Source organism: Cricetulus griseus, chromosome 4 (assembly GCF_003668045.3).
Source record: "Cricetulus griseus strain 17A/GY chromosome 4, alternate assembly CriGri-PICRH-1.0, whole genome shotgun sequence".
NCBI classification, from domain to species: domain Eukaryota; kingdom Metazoa; phylum Chordata; class Mammalia; order Rodentia; family Cricetidae; genus Cricetulus; species Cricetulus griseus.
In genome coordinates, this window is record NC_048597.1 from 106,643,252 (window position 1) to 106,664,647 (window position 21,396).

Genomic DNA, 21,396 nt, shown 5'->3' on the forward strand with positions numbered 1-21,396 from the left:
CAGCCAGGACGTGACTTAATGTGGAAGAATGCAGACAAGTTAGATGCAAAGATTATTATTAACTTAAAGGTAACCATTAGCTTCCTCATAGGAACTACATGATATCAAAGATTAATTTAATAAAAGTAATTTCCATATCTGTGTGTGTACATGTGTGTGCATATGTTCTTGTATGCATGAGTGTGCCCATGGAAGTCAAGGGATATGGTGAGGTGTCCTCCATCATTCTCCACCTTAGGCAGTAAGATGGTATCTCTCTTTAAATTAGCAGACTCCAATTTCATAGCTAGGCAACTTGCTCTAGGTTTCCCCTCTCTCTGCCTCCTGAATTCTGGGATTAGAAGGAGTTGTCCACCCACCTAGCATCTACCTGGATGCTGAGGGTCCAAACTGTGGTACTTCATACTTCTCCCCAGTCCCTAAAGACAGTGTCTAAATGGATGGGTTAGGACCAGTTCCATAGGAGATGGTATAAGCACCAGGGAGCTGCTGTCAGTGTGAAGTCCATATATCAACTCTTCACCATCACCTCAACCTGTAGTAGAAACAATGAGAGCCATGACAGCCAAAGCTACTGTAGCTGTGACTTCATTGACAGGAACCCAGACAAAGCTGAAACACCAAACCACACAGAAAAAACAATCTCTTGAGCATTCTCTCACCTTCACCCCAAAGTCACAGATCCTGCCAATGGAAACTATCTAGAACCCAGTGTTTGAAGGAGGTCAGGCATTCCATTACAGAAGCTCAATGTCCAGGATTCCTAGTGTAGTCATTAAGGAAGGAGCCATCAACTCTGATGACAACAGCTTGGGACCCTCTACTTTACTGGGGCCATCAATGGGAAAAAGACTGAGCAAACATCACCAGATCAGCCATGAACCTCACTGTCCAGAAATTCAAAAGGGATGACTGTAATCAGCAATGACTCATGACTTCGGTGTCTGGCTCCAGGATGCTAGTGGAGTGTGGGAATCCTAACAAAAACCCTAACAAAATGAGGAGCTGCAACCCGTGTTTCTACAGTCTCTCTTCCTTTCCAGAACACTCTATGCTCTGCGTACAGTCATCATAGTTCATCCTTGCACAGTTCTGCTGCAAGGGAGATATTTATTCTCAGTGTGCATATAAGGAAATTGAAGGTGAAGTTTTTATTTGGTTAGGCTCAAAAACGTTCTGTGTCTCATAGTTGCATTTCTTAGACACTGCAAGGAAGGCTGTTGACACAGTGGTACAAGATACAAGAGTACACAATGTGGGGTTGACTTGCTTTACTCATCTAAGATGCTGTAAGGGTCAGGCGATGAGGACCTCAAAGACCCAAATGACATCCTGATTCTCCTTTAGATCTTAGTGACTTGCTCTAAAAATCTCTTAGTTAAAAGACCTACAATTGGCCCAGCATTCCCAACAGAATAAGCATACATCCATGTCAGATCTTGGGCATGAATGGTTATGGTGGAGTTATTCATGAGAAACAAAAAGTGGAAACAGCCCGAAGGCACAGTAACTGAAATATAAATAAAATGTAGCACACCCCTACAGTGAAACATCATTTGTCCCTGAAAATGAAGCTCTGACATGAGCAGCCTGAATGAATCATGAGGACATTATGCTAAGTGAGAGAAGTGGGTCAAAGAGAAACAAATGTTATATGACCCTATTTACGAGGAGGCTCAAGAATGAAGAAAGCCAGAGGAAGATACATCAGTGACACCCAGAAGTGGAAGAAATGAGTGGATGGCTAAGGTGTGTATTACTTTTCAAGGCAATGAAAACACTTTAAAATTGACCACAGTGATGCAGATTTAAGTTTGTGGATATGCTAAAAACTATTATAGTCTACATTTTAAATAGAAGAATTGTATACTGTGTAAATTCGCTATATATACATGCACACACACGTATATATTGTGTATGTTAAGACTTGCATGTGATCAAACACCTTAAATAGTTTGCTGGGGTCCTTGTATTTGGTTAGATCTCACTAGAAGATTTTATGGAGTTAATTTTGGAAAGATCTGTGGGGGAGCGATTAATATTTCTCATATGAAAGTAATACATGAGCTAGAGAGACAACTCACCTACTCCTCTTCCAAAGGGCCCAAAATATGTTCTCAGCACCCACATAGAGTGACTCACAACTGCCTGTGACTCTAACTGCAGGGTGATCTGATATCCAAAATAAATAGCAAAAAACTAAAAAAAAACAACTAAGAAAAATACATGTATATGTATTCATAGACCTCATTTTTTTTCCTCCAAGTTTACATCAGGTTAAAAATAAATCCCAAGTGACTAGCCTTAAACACATGTATACATGAGCAACACTAAATGGATTCATTTATATAACATATATACTTATTAATTTATATTACATAATATATATATTTTAATATAATATATAACTGAATATACATTTTTATTGATATATGTCAATAATAACTAATAAAGAGGTCATGAAGTTGGAGGTAATGGGAGGTCTGGAAGGAGTTAGAGGAAGGAGAGGGTGGGAATATACAATATTGTATATATTTATTAATTTATATTATATAAAATATATGTTTATACTATATATAACTGAGTATATGTTATTATTAATATATGTCAGTAATACTTAAAGAAGTGGTCATGATCTTGGAGGTAGTGGGAGATCTGGAAGGAGTTAGAGGGAGAAGAGCTTAGGAATGATTTCAGTTCTCAGGGCCCTGATAAGATGAGTAGGCGGGGCAAAGGCAGCCTCAGTGCCCCAAGACTGAACTAGGATTTAAGTAACTTTCTTGGAGGCAGATAAACTCCCTTTCTTGGATCATTTACTGTAGGGCACTTGTAATTACTGTAAGTGATGATGCAGAGAAACTAGTGGACTAGATCACTCCATAGGTGGAAACAAAAATTTATTGGGGATCAAACTGCCAGCAGATTTTATCCGACAGTCAGCAGGTTGGGGTTCTGAGCTGTCATGAATCCAGAACTAGATGTCCTTGCCTGTTGACCTTTGTAGTTGACCAGATTTGTGGAAACTTCACTCCAGTCGTAGAAATAAATAAGACAATGTCTGCTTTATTTTGGATCAAACCAAGGAACAAACCTAGGTGACTCTCACTGTAACTCTTCAAAACTTACTTTGTTCAGAGGAGCTGAGCTCCATTTGAGGTCTGTCCACTCTACTCTCTTGCAGAGTTTTAAATAAATGTTCACCCCACTTTTTGTTTGTTTGGGTTTTGTTATATCTGAGGCAGGGTCTCCTAGGCTGGCCTTGAACTTGCCATGTAATCAAACAGAACCTTAAGCTTCTGATTCTCCACCCTCCAGGCTCCCAATGCCTTTCATACTCTTTTAACTTTGTCCAGTAACATGTTAACCTGGCTCATTCAAACTCATGTATGCAACATATGTTGGAATCAAATCCTAGACATTCAAGTGCACAGATATATGATGCATCGAGAGATTAATTTGACCAAGCAGAAGGCAGAGGAAAATGTGGCAGGCTGGTGATTTGGAGACCACATTCTCCACTGCAGTGGAGTGAATGAAGATATGTCAACCCTTTACTCCTGACCTCTGGCACCAGTGAAAGAAATGTATAAGTGGAATGTTTGTGGGCATTAACAAGTTGAGGTTCTTGAAATGTATCATCCTCCACTTAGGCTTAGACCTAAGTCCAAATATAGAAACAAAGAGTAGGGTTGGGGAGGAGTAGATAGAGGGAGGTATTAATGTAAAGACAGAGAACTGAGTGTTGTATTCACAGATGCTGCCGAGAACACTCCAAAGCCAGGCTCTTGAAGAAGCAGGGAGGCGCATGCCTGCAGATGCCCATGGCTGCAGGCTTCTGTCCTAACCTGTGGCTAAGTTCCCCCTGTCTTAAGTCACTAAGTTGTCAATAGTTTGCATCACTGTCACGAAATACATGCATCTAGAATCTATCCGAAGAAGGGCATCCAGACTTTGTGGTGTGCTACCTAATCTCTTCTCTGTAGGCGTTAGGGAACAATTTCCTTTTTCTCTGTATGTTTTATGTGGCAATTGGCATGAGTCTCCAGAGAGTAGAATAAATCCTCTAGTTTGGGAGTCTGGCTGGGGATTTGAGCTTCATGGGTTGAATTGTTCCAGGTGACTAACGCTTGCATCGTGAGTCCCACCTGAGGGGCTGGTGATCATTGGTTCTGAGTGTGTTTTTTACAGTTCTCTTACCTCAAAGGCCAGAGGGACCATGATTTGCTACTTAAGACATGAAGCCACGTCTGAGTCTGGAGGTGTGGGAGAATGATCTTGGATAATTGACCATTAGGCATGGTGGGCAGAGCAGCCCCACCCCCTGGGAGAATTGTCAGTCTTCGATGATGGATGCTTTTCTTCCTGCACTGATGCTTCAGATCTGTGGGGTTTTAAACACAAATCCAAGTTGACTTATGCCTGCAAGAAGAAAATAGCCACTGCTAAGATGTGGCTGTATCTCTTCCTACTTCCCTCAAAACTGGAAGCAGGGGCATGCTGGATATGAGATCAGCTCCCATCCTTCTAATGAGAGTCACACGTGCAAAGAGGATCCTAGAATATGGAATAGATGGCAGCTTATTAATAATGAAGAGAATAGGGGATGAAAACTGGCCATATAGGGTGGGAATCCCAAAACAACCTATCTGAGAGTGCCCCTGCTAGAGACCACTTCTGGTTCCTGTGTCTGTATCTCCTAAATGAGCACCTCTGCCTAAAAGCTACATGTCATGATGCAACAGAAACTGACAGGGGACACATGTCAGTTGAGTCATCCGGACTCTACCTCATCCTTATATATCACCCCAGTTTCTGCCTTAAATCCTTTAAAAAGTCCCCAGATTCTTAGTTTAATGGCTCTCTATGTCCTGAGAACTTCCCTGCTATATAAGGTCTCCCTCCCTCCCTCCCTCTCTCTCTCTCTCTCTCTCTCTCTCTCTCTCTCTCTCTCTCTCTCTCTCTCTGTGTGTGTGTCTCCTTCCCTCTGTCTCTCTCTGTTTTCCCTGTCTCTCTGCTTCTGTCTCTGTCTCTGTCTCTCTCTCTCTCTCTCTCTCTCTCTCTCTCTCTCTCTCTCTCTCTCTGTCATACACACACATACTATGCCACCTATGAATCTACATAATAAACTGCCCTCTAAAATTCATCCTTTCTGAGCTGTGAATATTATTCACTGATTTTTGTAAGAATGATAGAAAAATAAAATTAATTCATTATTCAGTAAAGACTAGGGATTACAGGGTTGGCTGGGTAACTGGTGGAATAATAATAGGCACAAAGTGTGCTTTTTTACTCCTATGCAGAATATATATAAATAATTAAAATATAATTGTGTATATGTAATTATTTCCATATATGAAACCCAGTACTGTGTACAATGACTTTGTGCCCCAAAAACAAAAATCAAGAAAAATAATTGATAACAACAACATTCATCAACTGTTTCATTTTATTAAAGCAAATGGAGAGAATGAGTCAGAGCAGCAAGCACCCCTGCTCCTTCCTCCTGGGTATCGTGAGGTGAGCCTCTAGAATGGCCCCTCCCTCTGTTCTTGCCACTTGTACTTGTGATCAAGATGAGAGACTGACATTGAAGATAAACCTGTAGGAACCTGTGATGAGAGACACTGGCTGCGATTTTTTTTTTCCTTGAACATCTCTTTTTTTCCTTCTCGTCCTTTCCCAGGAGTTTGGTTACCCCACCTAGTGTACAAGGCTTCAGAGAAAATCTATTCCATCAAAGAAAAGTCTACTGGGCTTTAAATGTATTCATTCTGAGTGGCTAAGGGAATGTGATTTTTAAACTCTCGAATGAGAGGAACTTTTTCAGTCCTCAAGGTCAGAGAAGACAGTAATCACTGGAATAAAGAGGAGAGCCTGATGGGGGAAGCTTGGGGTCCCTGCAGAACTAGGACAGATCCCAACCGTTGTCCTGATGTTGCCTGTGAAAATCATGAGGGTGAGATGTCTGAATTAATAGGGAACAGTGTTCAGCTATCTAATAGTGAGGATAATTATTATTGCAATTAATACAAGTTACTGAAATTGTGTATAGATTGGGATGTTTATCTAGACATTTAGGTTAAGTCTTCCCATACTTCTGCCATGTGGTAAGAATCCTTGGCAAATGCTGTGGTGCTTAAGCCAAGAGCAGTGGTGTTCATTTAAAATGCCAGCATTCAGGAGGCTGAAACAGGAGGATTTCAAGTTCAAGGCCAGCCTGAATAGGTAGAGAGTCCTTGTCTAGAAAACAAAGAAGTCTGTTGGCTGCCACCACAAGTTCACTGACAAAGCAAGATAACACTATAGATGTCCTTGGAGCTCTGGGATGTATGTTACCTTAGTGATGAAAGAGACAAGAGTGGACTATTTATTTGCTAGATTAGGTTCTATTTAAAACACCCATGTTCCTATAGCCTGCTGGTCTTCCTATAATAAAAACCTTAGGGAATTAAAAAAACGATGGTGATATCATTGAAGAGATGACTTTGTGCCCATCTAAACATGGGACCCTGGAGTTGATCTTTGTCCTCCTTGAGCCTCAAATTCCCTCATTGCAAAGCAGCAACATTAGCAGCAGCAAGCTGATACAGGTGACCCCTCACTAAGACTCTCTTCTCAAACGGATCTAGGTTGTGTCAAGCAGACACTTAAAACTCTTCCACATAGGATGTCTTTTCCCTGACCATGCTTCTGTAGCTACAGCTCATCTTGACCCCAAACTGTGCTCATCTGAGGAAACAAGACAATCTCTTCACCTCAGCATCCTTAAGAATAGCTACATAGCTACAAAGTCCCCTTTGCCAGCTAAGGTGAAGCACTCACAATCTCTGGAGATGAGGATATTGGATTAGCCAGGTTCATGTCACTGTGACCAAATGCTCAACAAAAACAACTTAGAGAAGACAGTTTATGGATTGAAGGGATATGGTCCATCATGGTGAGGGAGGCATGCAGGTGTGTGACTCTGATGGCGGCAGCTGTTTGCACACATCTAATAGACTGGGAGGCAAAGATAGCTGGTGACACAGATTCACCCCACCATACACAACACTCCTGCAGCTAGACCCTCATTTTTTAAAGGATAAGCAATCTGTCAACACTCTGCTACCAGTTGGTGATGATACTCAAATCATGACACATCTGGGTATCTTTGGAAGCCTAATTGCTTCCTACCACATCCCTTCGTAGTCCATTCCTCCTAGTGTCTGACTCCCCATAGATGACTTGAATCCTCAATTAGATAGAGGGCACAATGAAGCCATATTCACCAGTCAAATGCTTTCTAATGACAGCAGGAGAGATCTCAGTGGGCAAAGGTGCTAGCTCAAAGTCTGATGACCTGAGTTTGATTTCTGAAATCCTCATGGTGGAAGGAGAACCAAATACCACAGTTGTCCATTGACCTCCTTACATGTGCCATGGCATGCTCAAATGTGTGTGAACAAATAAATAAATAAATACAAAAATAGAAAGCTTCTAAGGCTGTTGGAAGTTCAAAGCAAAGTTTAAGTGGTTAACTTGTCTATCCCCTCACCCCTATGTGTGTTGATCTTCATGCAAATCAGCCTGGTGATTCTTCAGAATCCTGACTATAAGGTTCAGGTGGAAAGTGTATGTGTCCCATTGTACTTCCTCTAAACTTTACTCATGACTCCTGTAAGGAACCTTCTTTAAAAGCCATCACCATTCATGTTTCCATGCTGACATCCAGATTTCCATCCTTTTGTTGATGGCATCCCTTCTGGTCAACCCAAAACAGACACTGATGGCTGAACTTGGTGTAGCATTTTCTTGGACCTGTAAAGAAAAAACAATACCCTACAAACTCAATTCTCACACATCTCCATATTTTATCTTCTCACCCACTGCAGAAGGAGACGTCAATATGAATTTATAGAAAGGTATATTGAGGATTAAGTATACTAATGGTTCATCTGGGTCCCATCATCCATGATGCTAAAATATATATTTTTAATCCTTCTATATTAACACAGAGACCTTTGATCAACAGGGGTCAGTACTGAGTACTCTGGAAAAGTAACAGTGAGATTTGGGAGAAGAAATTTTATTCTGGGATACTTTGGGAGAATTTTGGAAATCCTGAATATTGACTATCATCCTTAATTTCTTGTCATCTAGAAATTATATCTGAAGCCATCAGCTGGAAGGCAGATTTAGCAGTTCATGGAGGGACCCCTGGACCCACTGAACCATGTGCTCCAAAGGGGCACTCAGTATCTTCTCACTGAGATAAGGAATAGTTAATGAATATTTATACGACAGCTTCCATGAAATTAAAGTTGAATCTTGACCTCCTGTATATATTTCCATAATGAAATTGACATTAATCTAAATAATTTGTAGAGAATGGCAAAGAGGTTTCCTGAATGGTGAAAAAGTATGTTGAAATAGCTAAGAATCATGGACTTGTAAAATGGAGACCCCGAACAGCTGCTGTGGATTTTTAAAGATGTCTGCTATTACTTATCCAGGAGCTCATCCTTGGAGACAACTGATTCTCCATCTCTCAGCAACCATTGACTGCCCATCACTCTTCTATCAGCGGGGCCATGTGAGAATCCCCCCACCCACATTGCCATGTAAACTGGTGTCGTCATTAAGCAGGTTGACCCCTCTACGAAGACTCACATCACAACTTTGTATTTTAAATCTGCTTCCATGTCATATATAGAAGACACAATCTCGTAGCGGGTGTCTGGGTCATCTGGCTCTTACAGTGATCTCACCCCCTTTTCTGTGATGTTCCCTGAGCCTTAGGTTGTAGGGGTTGTCTTATGAATGTGTCAGTTGGGACTGGACATCCTGTGGTCAGTTGTTCTCTTCATTTTGACCAGTTGTGGCTTTCTGTAATGGTCTCTCCCATAGAAAGAAGATTCTAAAATTGCCCAAATACATAAGATAAATTTTTAAATTAAAAAAAGATTATTTGATGAGGAGTGAGAGCTAGAGTTATCCCCTGGGTAGATGGGTAATTATTTACAATGTAGTTAGAAAGTATCCTTCTATGAGAAATAGATTCTCCTCTAAGAGAAACATATACACATGAGCAATGCTAAATGGACTCACCTCGTGTGTGTGTGTGTGTGTGTGTGTGTGTGTGTGTGTGTGTGTGTGTGTGTGTGTGTGAATCTCTATATGTATAACAACACATATAACAATTACAATTTTAAAAGAGATCATGAATCTGAAAGGGAGTCATGGGTACATGGGAGGAGTTGAAGGGGGAGAGGGAAGAACGTAAATGATGTAAATTCAGTAACAAATAGGAAATTTTCAAAAAAGAAGTAAAAGGGGGGAAGTCTACTTATTATAGAGAAATATGTTTGACTGCTTATAGGGTCAATCATACTTTCTAGGAAACTGATCCTTCAACATCCTGATGAGGATCAAATGACAGCCTTTGGGCTCACACTTTTTTCTGTTGCTTCACTACTCTAGAAGGGATCTGATGACATCAGTATGGTTTTACAAAAGGGTAAGTTGAGGCTTCAAGATGTTCAATGACTCTACAGAGACAGCTGGACCATGATGCTCTGATTCATACACCCACCCTTCCCCACTGTAGCTGTATGTAACTCCTTTGCAATCCTAAGATAGTCATTTCACAATGTGATAGAAATGTAGATGTCTCCAAATCAGCTCAGAGGATAATGCATTTGCCATACAAGAGCAAAGACCTGAGTTCAAATCCCCAGTGTGTGATAGTTTGAATGAGAATGGTCCTCCATAGTCACAGATATCTGAACTCTTGGTCTCCAAGTGAGTAGTGTTGTTTGGGGATGCTTGTGGGCTATTGAAGAGGTGGGGTATCACTGGAGGAAGCATTTGGGGAAGCTATGAGGGTTTGTATGTTTACTGTGCTTCCCCATACATTATGGACCAACTCTCCTGTAACATGAAAAATGAAAGACCCAGAGACTGATATTGGGGTTCAAACTTCAAACTCAAGAACAGAAAAAGCAAAGTAGCGGGCCACAAAATCTTACCATTACCTCAAGCTGAATGGGCTGATCCTTCTGCCTCTCCTCAGTGTGGCTGGCTTGATTCTGACTCTTTGCTCCTGTCTTATATACCTCCCTAATGCCAGGATTAAAGATGGATGGTGCTGAGATCATTTTTGTGTGACCTGTTTCTTTTTAGGACTTTGTCAATCTTGTGTAGATCTGGGTGGCCTTGAACTCATAGAGATCCATCTATCTCTTAATCCTGACCTATAGGATTAAAGGTGTGCACCACCACCTCTTAGATTTCTGGCTGCTGGGATTAAAGGTGTGTGTCTGGCTTCTGTGGCTTGTGGCTGACTTTGCTTTCTGAATCCTCAGGCAAGTTTTAATAAATCATAAATAATATATCATCACACTCTCTTTCTGGAATGGGATGCCCAAATAAACCCTCCCTTCTGTAAAAGGCCTTGGTCATGGTGTTTGATCACAGCTACAGAAAAGGAATGCATTGTATAAAAGCTGGACATGCTGCATGAACCTTTATAGGCACAGTGCCCTGAAGGGAAACAGGAGGTTGAGAGACTAGAGAAACCCCAGAAGCTTCCAGGACACTTGGCCTGGTGCATACAGAGATCAAAGGGCAAAGAGACTCACTCCATCAATAGGATGGGAGACAAAGACTGACAACCCAGGTTGTCCTCTGACTTCCATATGCATCCGTGGCACATGTATCCCTGCATTCACATGTAGAAATGTACATACACTGTACACACACACACACACACACACACACACACACAAATGACTATAAAAAGCAGGGTCCTTTGCAAATGGTTTTTAGAGGAGAAAGAAATTGGAGGTGATGCTAAGGTTCCCTTGCACCATTTAAGTGTAGACAGTGCACTCTGAAGGTGCTACAGATCCACCCCTTGTCTCCACAAAGACATCATTATAAATTATTAATGTCATATCTGACCCCGCCCTCCATTGTGAGGACTTCCTGGGTGCTTCCTCCCGGTTTGTTCTAAGTGCAAGTAGGTGTGTAAGGATGTTGCCTGTAGCTTGGAACTTCAGAGTCACTCACGATGTTTCTGCTGAGGTCTTCATTTATCTTTTTTCTCAAACACAAACCAGGAAGTTAGAAGAGTAAGATAAGAGCGGTAAACATCGTCCAGAGTTTGCTCACTTACACTCATAACAATCTGAACTCTCAGGTCCCAAGCCTGAGAAAACAAAGAGATTTGCCAAGCCATGTGATTGATAATTCATACAGAGAGTTTTAAAATTATGCGAGGAGCAGACAGCACGTTGTTCTTCTGTCAGTGACTCGATTCACTGGGTGAACCCTGGTGCAAAACTCATTTTAATGAAATATTTCTGAGAATCATAACTGGAAAAAATACATACGTGACCAGCATAACTCCTGAGAACCTGTCTGTGTGTGCGCTAGACCATAATTACATTGAAAACCCAAAACTTCAAAAATAACAAAAAATCTCCATGTGAATAAAAGAAATAAATTCGCTGGGATTTAGACGAGCAAGGACAGCTGAATTAATAATGCTCATCTTTTATTAATCGGCACATTTTACATAAGACGTTTATTTTACTAGCTTGGGCAAACATTGCTGAAGTATTTTATGCAATCATGGGAACAACTGGGGTATGACAATTTAATGCTATTTTGCAACATGAGAGAGTTTTGTTGGGACTCACGTGAGCCAATTTCACACAGCTGGTTCCTTAATCACTTTATCTCAGGCCCTAAACTGGAGTTATCTGGGCGGTTTCTTGATCTATGATTGATATAAAAGGCTCAGCTCACTGTGGGAGGTGCCACCCCTGGGCTGGTGATCCTAGGTGGTATGAGAAAGCAGACTGAGAGAGCCACGAGGAACAAGCCAAAAAGCACCGTTCTTCCATGGCCTCTGCTTCTTGTCCTGCCCTAACTGTTTTTGTCTCTAATCATATACATCTTCATATGAAGCTGTGGACATTGTCCACTATCCCTTAATGCACTTCCTATTTTGGGGAGATTCTTTGCCCTTGTGAACTCCAATCTGGACACTTTATATATTTATGCACTAAAGTTCAATTGGCTTCTGGTTTTCAACCACAAACCCTTGTCACCCTGCTTTTTTATCTCTTATAGTCGCTGGGGCAACACACCCTTCCTGTGGGACTATCTCAGTCTCTCCCTGAGCCAGTTTTGGTCCTCTGTGGGATATTGTCCTGTCCAGCAGAATGTCTCATGGCCATTACTTCTTGATAACTGGACAGCTTACCATGTTATTTGGGTGAACCAAACTTTTATCTCCCATTAAAACATTAGCTTTTGTGACACTCTGTGACAGGATTTAAGATCTATGGGGAAATCTGATTTGGCATTAGAAGACACACTGGCTGGAGAAGATGAGGCATGCCCAGGGTGAGCAGCCACAACTGAGGTCCTGTGTGAATTCCAGTCTACTCCACTCTTCACCAGGTAGATCTGGAAAATAGTATTCTTCCATCTTCTCCAAACAAGTTGGGTTTAGTTAAAATGGGGTTATTTTCTGTATTTTTGTTGTAATGTTCCAGGAATTGGTGAAATTATAAAGACCTGCAAGGTAGTGAAATTGGCTTGCATGGGAAGGGTGGAGGGAAATCAAAATGATATCTGCAATTTTCAGGTAGTCTGTATCAAATGAGTCTAAGAGAACCACCTGTTCACCGCATGTCTGCTCTCTGTCATTTAGGCTGATTTTGCTATTTAATATTGGATGCCAAAAGTATGTTTGTAACTTATATTTTCTGCTTTGGAGGAAAAGAAAACTTCAGATTTTTACAGGTATTTCATGCTAGTGTGGTAGAAGTAGGCACTACACAACGTCTGTGTCCCTCCTTAAAAGGTTCAAGTAACACCCCAACTTTCAATTTCACCAAACTTCACCCTGAGGAACCAATGTGTTTATTAGACTGACTCACATGACTGTGGGGGCAGAAAATTACTGGCAGGAGCATGAGTGACCCCAAAGTCGCCTCATTAGAGTGTCTACTCTCAGTATGGATGAGAGGTTCCCGTTACTGAATAGATGGAGCTCTTCCCTTAGTCTCCTGGCCTGTGTGCTCCATCCCCTTGGTGAGACCCTGAGGCCACATGAAAACAGGGCAGAATTGCACATGAAGCATTGGTGATATTCAGTTACAGTTGTAAGGATAAAGGAAAATACCTTCGGGAAGCTGAAAAGGTGGCAACTGGGGGATCGATGGGGTTTTGAATACACTCAGTGATGAGGGAGGTGGTGATCCAGGAGAAGAGAGAGAGGCAGGAGGGGAAGTGGGGACCAGTGGATGCCTTTAGTGTGGCCAGAGAGGAGAAACATTAAAAGGCAAGCTCAGGTTGGGAGGGAGGAGAGCATCATGTGTGGAGCAGGGTGGCCTTCTTTCCCCTTACAGTTGAAACAACAAGGATTCCCATGTTGAAGGGGAAGACTGGAAAGAGTTTTGGGAACTCTTTGGGAAAAAATGTCGTGCAATAAGGGTGGGTTAGCACCTTAAAATACTGCAATCACATAAGTAGCATGTAAGAAATGGTCTTTATGAAATATGAAAATACTTCAAAGCAAGCTGATTTCTCTCAGCTCACTGCACCAGCCCCTTCCTCATGCCTTGAGGTAATCACAGTTACTTAGTTGATGAGTGGCCTTTTGAGATAATTCTCTGAGATATTGTTGCCATGCTTTATCCAAGGGCAGGGATTGGAACAACGTGGCACGGTTTTAGCTGTGCTTGCTTACAAAATGCCACACCCCATGGCTTACCCGAATCTGTAGCTCAAGTATTGTTATTGTTGGGGTGTTTTTATTGTCTCAGAGCAATCCAGGGAGAGGTGAGCATTGGTCAGATACCCCATCCTTTATGGATAACCAAGCCCTCTCCACTAAACAAACAATGCAGTAACAGACTATGTATGTAACAAGCAAGAGTCTCTCTGTCCCGCCAGCCAACTCCCAAATAATGACACAGAGACTTATTATTAATTGTGAAAGTATGGCCTTAGCTTAGGCTTGTTTTTAGCTAGCTCTTATAACTTAAATTAACCCATTTCTTTTGATCTATGTTCTGTCATGTACTGCCCATCCTGCTTATTGTCTCCTGGCATCTCTCCTCAACTCATCTCCTCCTATTTCTTCTCTCTGCCCTGAATACCACCTATACCTCCTGCCTACCTATTGACCCTTCAGTTTTTATTATACCAATCACCGCAATACAACTTCACACAGTGTACAAATATCCTACAGCATATGTGCTTAAAAGCATAAAGAGAGATCATTTGGAGGGAGGTAGGGGACCAGCAAGAGGGTAAATGGGGACAGTGGGGAAGTCAGTAAGGAGAGGAAATTACAAAGTGCAATAATGATACAAATGGATGAAACCACAATAAAAACATATCTCTAAAATAAAAATAATTTTGTGACACTTTCCCTGGCACCCTTATTAAAATGTTAAAATTCTAAATAAATAAAGGCTGGCAGAATTGCTCAGTGGGTAAAGAATGGTGTTTGCAGCCAAGACTGGTGACATGAGATAGAGTCCCAGGTCCCATATGGTACAAGGCGAGAACTGACTCTTGCAAGTTGTCCTCTGACCTCTATATACACAGTGTGGGGAGCACACATATGAGCATATGGACACAGGCAATCACAAACACTCACTCCACAGTCACTTGGTTAGGGGACCCATTGTGTATTGGCCAGGTTTTTCTAGAGGAATGTAACTGATAGAATGAATCTATTGGGGGGGGAAATGAGAGGAAGAAAGAGAGAGCTGGAGAATATTAGAGTGGCTTACAATGCTGTGGTCCAGCTAGTCCAACAATGATTGTCTACCAATGGAAAGTTCAAGAATCCAGTAATTCAGTCCACGTGGCTGCATATCTCAGCTCATCATCAGTATACATCAGAATTCAGAAGAAGTAGACTCTAACTTCAGTGAAGGAATGAACTTGCCAGTAAAGAGTGGGGGTGAGCAGGTCAAGTGCAAGCAATTCCTTCTTCTACATCCTTTATATAAGCTGTCAACAGAAGGTATGGCCCAGATTAAAGGTGGAATTTTCCACCTCAAAAAGATCTAGATTAAAGGTGGGTCTTACCACTTCAAAATTATTTAATTAAGAAAAATCCCACCTGGTTTTAGTTTATCCCACATGTAAGTCAAGTAGACAGCTAAACATAACCATCATACACTGAAATGTATGTATCAAGGCTGCTTGCAGTGTTTGTGTTGTTCACAGTGGTGCAGGCAATTAAGGATGACTCTTAAGTAAAAAGGAAATGTAGGTTGGAAGTGGATGACCTATACCCTCAGATGTCATGCAGAACTGGACCAAATGGCATGTATCATTTCTGGTTTATATCAGCTTGAGCAGCAAAATGTCACAAAATATGAAGCCTCACTTTCTGTTGTGGCCCCTCTCACCTCACTTTCAGCTGTCTTATCATGCACTAGGTAGGATCCTTGGCAGAAACAAGTCTCTTAGGGGCTACCCAGGTTTGACATCTTCATATTCTGCCCTGGTCTCACTCATACAAAATGCCATGCCTTCACATTGGTAAAGCTATACTTGGGAGAGGTATGTAAGTACTATACCCTTTGCCCTACAATTACAGGAGGCATCTTATAAATAAGTCCAAGTGCAGAGTGCCCACAACCAAGGCCTCCAGGGAGAGTTGAGTCTGGCTCTGAATGTGAACCTGTTTGAGAGAAAACCCTCCTTGAGGCTGATTTCAAGACCTAAAACAATTCTTAGAAGCCAGTGCTGATAGGAATTTTCATAGCAGGCACCCTGGCACTTCCAACACAGTGACCTCATGTGCCTAATTTTGGTAGCTAAGGTAAGGCAGGCCATTGTGGGTAAAGGAAATTTCTATTACCTTCAAATGCATTCAATCCCCATACTCAGAAGGCAAAGGTAGGTAGAACTTGATGAGTTTGAGGCCAGACTTGTCTACATAGAGAGTTCCAGACCAGTCATGGCTACATGGAGAGACTGTCTTTAAAAAAAAGTCAATTCTGGGGTTTACATGTGAAGACAGTTGGAAGGACAACAAACGAAATGCCTTCAAACAGGCTTAGTGAAGGACATACCTTGAAACAGGCTCAGTCCTGGTTAGTTTTTATAAACTTGATACCAACTCGAGTCACCTGGGAAGAGGAAGCATCAGTTGAGGATCTGCCTCCATCAGATTGGCCTGTGGGTACATCTGTGGGACTTCTTGACTGATTATTGGAGGAGGCTCAAACCACTGTGAAGGGTGATAGCCCTGGGAAGATGGTCCTAGGTTATAAAGAAAGCAAAATGAGCAAGCTATGAGGAGTAAGCCAGTAAGAAGCATCCCTCCATGGCCTCTGCTTCAGTTTCTGCCTCCAGATTCTCTACTTGAGTTCTTCCCTGACTTCCATTTGTGATGGACTTCAAGCTGAAGCTGTAAGCCAGGTAAACCCTTTCCTCCTTAAGCTGGTTTTGGCTAGTGTTTTATCACAGCAACAGAGAAGGAAACTAATACAGCCCTAAACTCTTGTGTCTTTGCAGTATGGTCTCATAAGTTCCATGAAGAAACAGCACAGACTTTAGAGGTAGCAGGCTCACTATGTGCTGCACTATCTCCTTGGATAAAGATCTTCTGGAGCCTCTGCTGCCTGCAGGTTCACTCACATGAGTCTTCCCGGATTAACGGTCTAAACTGTGGTACATACAGAAGCAGGCCAGAATCATTAGCCGCAGGAAGGCAACAAAGAAGCCGAAATGGCTATGCTTCCTTTACTGTGGGTCAGCAGCTTACCCATAAGTCACCAGAAGTCAAAAAGCTTGTGAAAGCCTCGGAAAAGAAAGATGGAGAAAGCATGGGACTGTACATATCTGAGTGAAAATATAATTAACATTGATTTCATGCATAAAGAGGTGTAAAGCTTTTTCTTGTTTTTGTCTCTGTTCTGAAAGACAATCATTTGACGGAGTCAACATAACCCCGAGGACTCATCTCTGCTAATTTTTCATCTAATGAGCTCTGCTAGCTCCATATTTCATGCTTTTTGTTCTGTTTATTCTTTCAACTAAACTCCAAAGATAAAAGGTATTTTAGTTCAAAGAAATGCACAGCCCTTTCTCTCTGCAAGGCGTGCATCTGAGTGGCATTTCTTTGCAGGTGTGCAAACAAATCCTATGAGAGGTTTCCCTGTTTGTTTTTAAATGTCTATAAACCACTCTTGTCTAGGCCATTACCTTTTTTGATCAGATCAAGTGATGTTTGTGTGTGGAGAGAAATACATTTGTACAGTCCACAAACATAGGGCCTGAAAGTAAAGCCAGAAAAATCCCAGAAGTTGCTTGTGGAAATAAAATGAAAAGTTCACCCAGCATTTGTAAGCTATAGTTCATCCAGGCCTGATGATGTCTAATGTCATTTTATACTTGAAGGTTCTGTCTCCAGATGTTCACTCAGTACCAAACACAGCTCCCATGGCTCAGGGCCAAGGTTGGAGGGCTGGGATCATTTTATTCTTGACCCATAGGCTTGCTGCTGGTCATTCCAACACAGTGGTTCTCAACTTGTAGGTTACAACCCCTTTAAGATCAAAAGACCCTTTCACAGGGGTCACCTAAAAATATCAGAAAACCAAGATATTTGCATTATAATTGACAACACTATCAAAGTTGCAGTTGTGAAATAGCAATGAAAATAATTTCATGGTTGGGGTGGGGGGCGGCATTGTCACCACAACATGAGGAACTGTGTTGAAGGGTTGCAGCACGAGGAAGGTTTGAAACCACTGTTCTGAGTCCTAAATTTGCTAGGCTTGAGGCACATGCAATTTCTTTCCCTTCAGCTTTGCACAAAAGGAGTGTTGGTCCTGTGTTCTCAACATGCATGAAGGTCACCACTGGGTTTAAAATGAATCTGTCGCTTTGAATATCCCCCATGGAAGGCCTCACCCTCCTTGGAGAGCAGATAGGGGTTGGGATGGGGATGAGGGAGGTAGGGGAGGAGGGGAGGGAGGAGAAACTGAGATTGACATGTAAAAGGAGCTTGTTTCTAACTTAAATTGGTCTAATTACCATTCAAAAATAAAAATATATGTAAAGAAAATAAAAATAAATAAATAAAATGTATCTGTCATCTGTTCTCTCTGATCCGTGAGGGCCTGTGCAGAAACCGGACAGGAGAAGGCTGCTGGGAGAAGGAGGCTGTGTCCAACCTGACCTTGAGGCCCCTGTGTTCTCAAGAAACCTTACTTGCTGATAAATAATGCTATTTATAAGCATAAAGTAACAACCCCAGTTTCCAAGATCACTCTGGCAGGTCAGCTGGTGTCACCTCTGTCATTCCTCCCAGGCCTAGCACTCAGCAGAGTTCTGTCTGGGTAAATGGCACCTGTCACCATGGTGGCTTCAGAAACAGATTCTGAGGCATATTTAGATACTTTGTGCTCTTTGGTCATTACATCCTCTGTAAATTTCCCATTTCACAGACTAGTGAACCTGGAGTCCAGCTACAGGCCACAGCTAGCAATAATGGTACAGGACCAGCTTTTTCCCTGCCTTAAATGTCTCTTGGTCCTCCACCCTGCCAGGCTCTTGTACACAGCCCAAATACTGGTAACGAGGAAAATTCAAAATGAGGGGAAAACAGGCAGAGTCTTACTGGAAGCAACAAGAAGATAAATGAATAGCTTCAAACCTTAGGGTGAGTCTGGGCCGTTTTTTTTTTCCCCCTTACCCCTGTCTCCAAGCTCTTACTTACAGGGTGAATGTGAAAGCCACAGATGGTGGCTACATTTTGGATGCCACAGACTGATGAGGTTATTTTAGTGAGGATCCTATTTTTCTGTTTTGAAACAGGGTCTCACACAGCCCAGGCTAGCTGGAACTCTCTCTATGTCTCAAGAATGACCTTGAATTTCTGATCTTCCTCCTGCCAAGTCACAAGTGCTGTGGTGATGGACGCGTGCCAACACACAGGGTTTAAATGGTGCAGGACTTCATGTCTTCTCTGCATCCTCTCTACCAGCTTAGCCAGATCACCCTTTTTTTAAAAAAAGGAGAGACTTGATTATGGAAAAATTCACACTTATTCCAAGTACAGTTAACAGAACCCATGACCTCCAGGGTTCCCACCATGCATCTCTAACAGTGTCAGCCTCTGGGCATGCCACTCAAAATGTTTTGGAAGGGTATAAATTGACAAATATAAAATAACCTCAGTAGTCATTGGCTTTCTGCAACTGTGTGTAAGAGCTGCTTGGTTACTGTTCTGGCTAGTTTTATATCAAGTGGACACAGGCTAGAGTCATTGGAGAAAAGGGAGCCTTAACTGAGAAAAAAAAATACCTTATAAGATCAGGTTGAATGCAATCCTGTAGGGCATTTTCTTAATTAGTGATTGATGGGGGAGGACCCATCCCACTGTGGGTGGTGCTATCCCTTGGCTAGTGGGCCTGGGTTCTATGAGAAAGCATGCTAAGCAAGCCATGAGAGCAAGCCAGTAAGCAGCACCCCTCCATGGCCTCTACATCAGCTCCTGCTTCCTGATTTCTGCTGTTTTTCTTGTTCTGACTTCCTTAGTGATGAAGAGTGATTTGGCAGTGTAAGCCAAATAAACCCTTTCTTCCCAAAGTTGATTTTGGTGATGGTACAATCTAATAGCAACCCTAAGTAAAACAATTAGGAATTATCCAATATTCCAGAGTTCAATATTGGAGCTTTAGACTTCTTCAAATGATACTAGAGTTGACAAGAAAGGGTTGTGATTCTTATTTGCTATCAACTAGCTTCCAAATGAAAATAGAATATGACTATATGTGCTACCATCTGAACTCATGCTGTAACAGTGAGGGTGTCACTGTTCACAGGAGTCCTGATAGCCCTGTGTCAGAGATCACACCTCATCTAACTTTTCAAAGTAGCAGAGGTGCCATAGATAAGTAACAGGAGACACTGAGGACAAAAATCACTTAAGTGATGACCACCATCCACACAGACCCTCATCCCAGGGCTCAGGATTGAACAAGGATCCATTTTCAAAAATCACAGAGCCCCTTAAGGAAAATAACCATTATGCCTACATAACCCACTTGTGGTACTGGAATCTGGACCTCTACTTTGCCCTACCTTATTCTTTCTCCAAAGTAATCTCATGAATCCCCATCCTCTTTTCTGAATCTACCTCTCCCCTGACTTTTAAAATAGGTTATTTTTATTTTTAGATGTGTGGATCTCTGGGTGGGTTTGTGCTCATGAGTGCAGTGTCTAAGGAGGCCAGAAGAGGGCACCTCTGCACTGAGGACTGTAGGTACATTTCAACCCCACTGTCTCATGCTCCTGTTGCCATAGCTAGACTCGCTATTCCCATCATGCTTTCCCATGATAATGGACTATGAACCCTCAAAAATATAAGTTGAGATAAACCCCAGTAGATCTATGTGCTTCTGTGTTGAAATTTTAAGCTTTGAATGTACACATTGAAAACAAGTCAGTCACACCTTTTTAAGGCAAAAGTCTAATCATGTTATCTACTTGTTGATGCTAAAAGAAATAAGTAGTATCAAGGAAAATGTCTTTCAAGCCTAGACTTTGGCTCCTGAGACCTGTCCATCATAAATGCACACAGTTTTATTGTGATTTTGGAGCATCCTTTTTGCAGGACATGTGGAGAAATAACTGAGAGTCAAGTAAAAAAGAAAAAAAACCTAAGTCACAGGGCTAAAGAGATGGTTAAGAGCACTGGCTACTCTTGCACTGCACCCAGATTCATTTCTCAGAATCCACATGGCAGCTCACAACTATCTGTAACTCTTCCTGCTTCTGAGGGCACCAGGCACAGATGTGGTGCAAAAAGAAACATGAAGGCAAAACACCCACACACATAAAATAAAACATAATTAGCATGGTTTTCTCTAAGTTTTAAGCCACGTTCTTCCAAATTTCTAGTGGGAAGCACGCGCCTGTAGCTGATATCTGTATTGCTCCACACCCCTCCTGGTGTGATGGTTGGTTAACCCAGACAGTCAGTTTGATGGAATTTAGAATCCTCTGGATGTCACATCTCTAGTTATGTCTGTGAAAGCTTTCTAGTCAGATTCACTGAGGAGCTCCATCAGCTCCATCCTGAATGTGGGAAGTACCATCCCATGGCCTAGACTCCTGGGCTGAATAAAAAGAAGAAGGTGAGTTGAACATTCAACTCTGCTTCCTGAGTTCAGGTTCCATGTGACAGGACACCTCATCTCCTACCACCATGCTCCCTGCCACACACCCTCAAACCGGGAGCCAAAATCAGACTTTCTCATTTATGTTGCTTTCACAGGCATTTCATCACAGCAGTGATAAAACTCACTAATACAGGTGACTGGTGTTTTAGTGGCTGAGAATAAAGTTACAACGTGTTATATA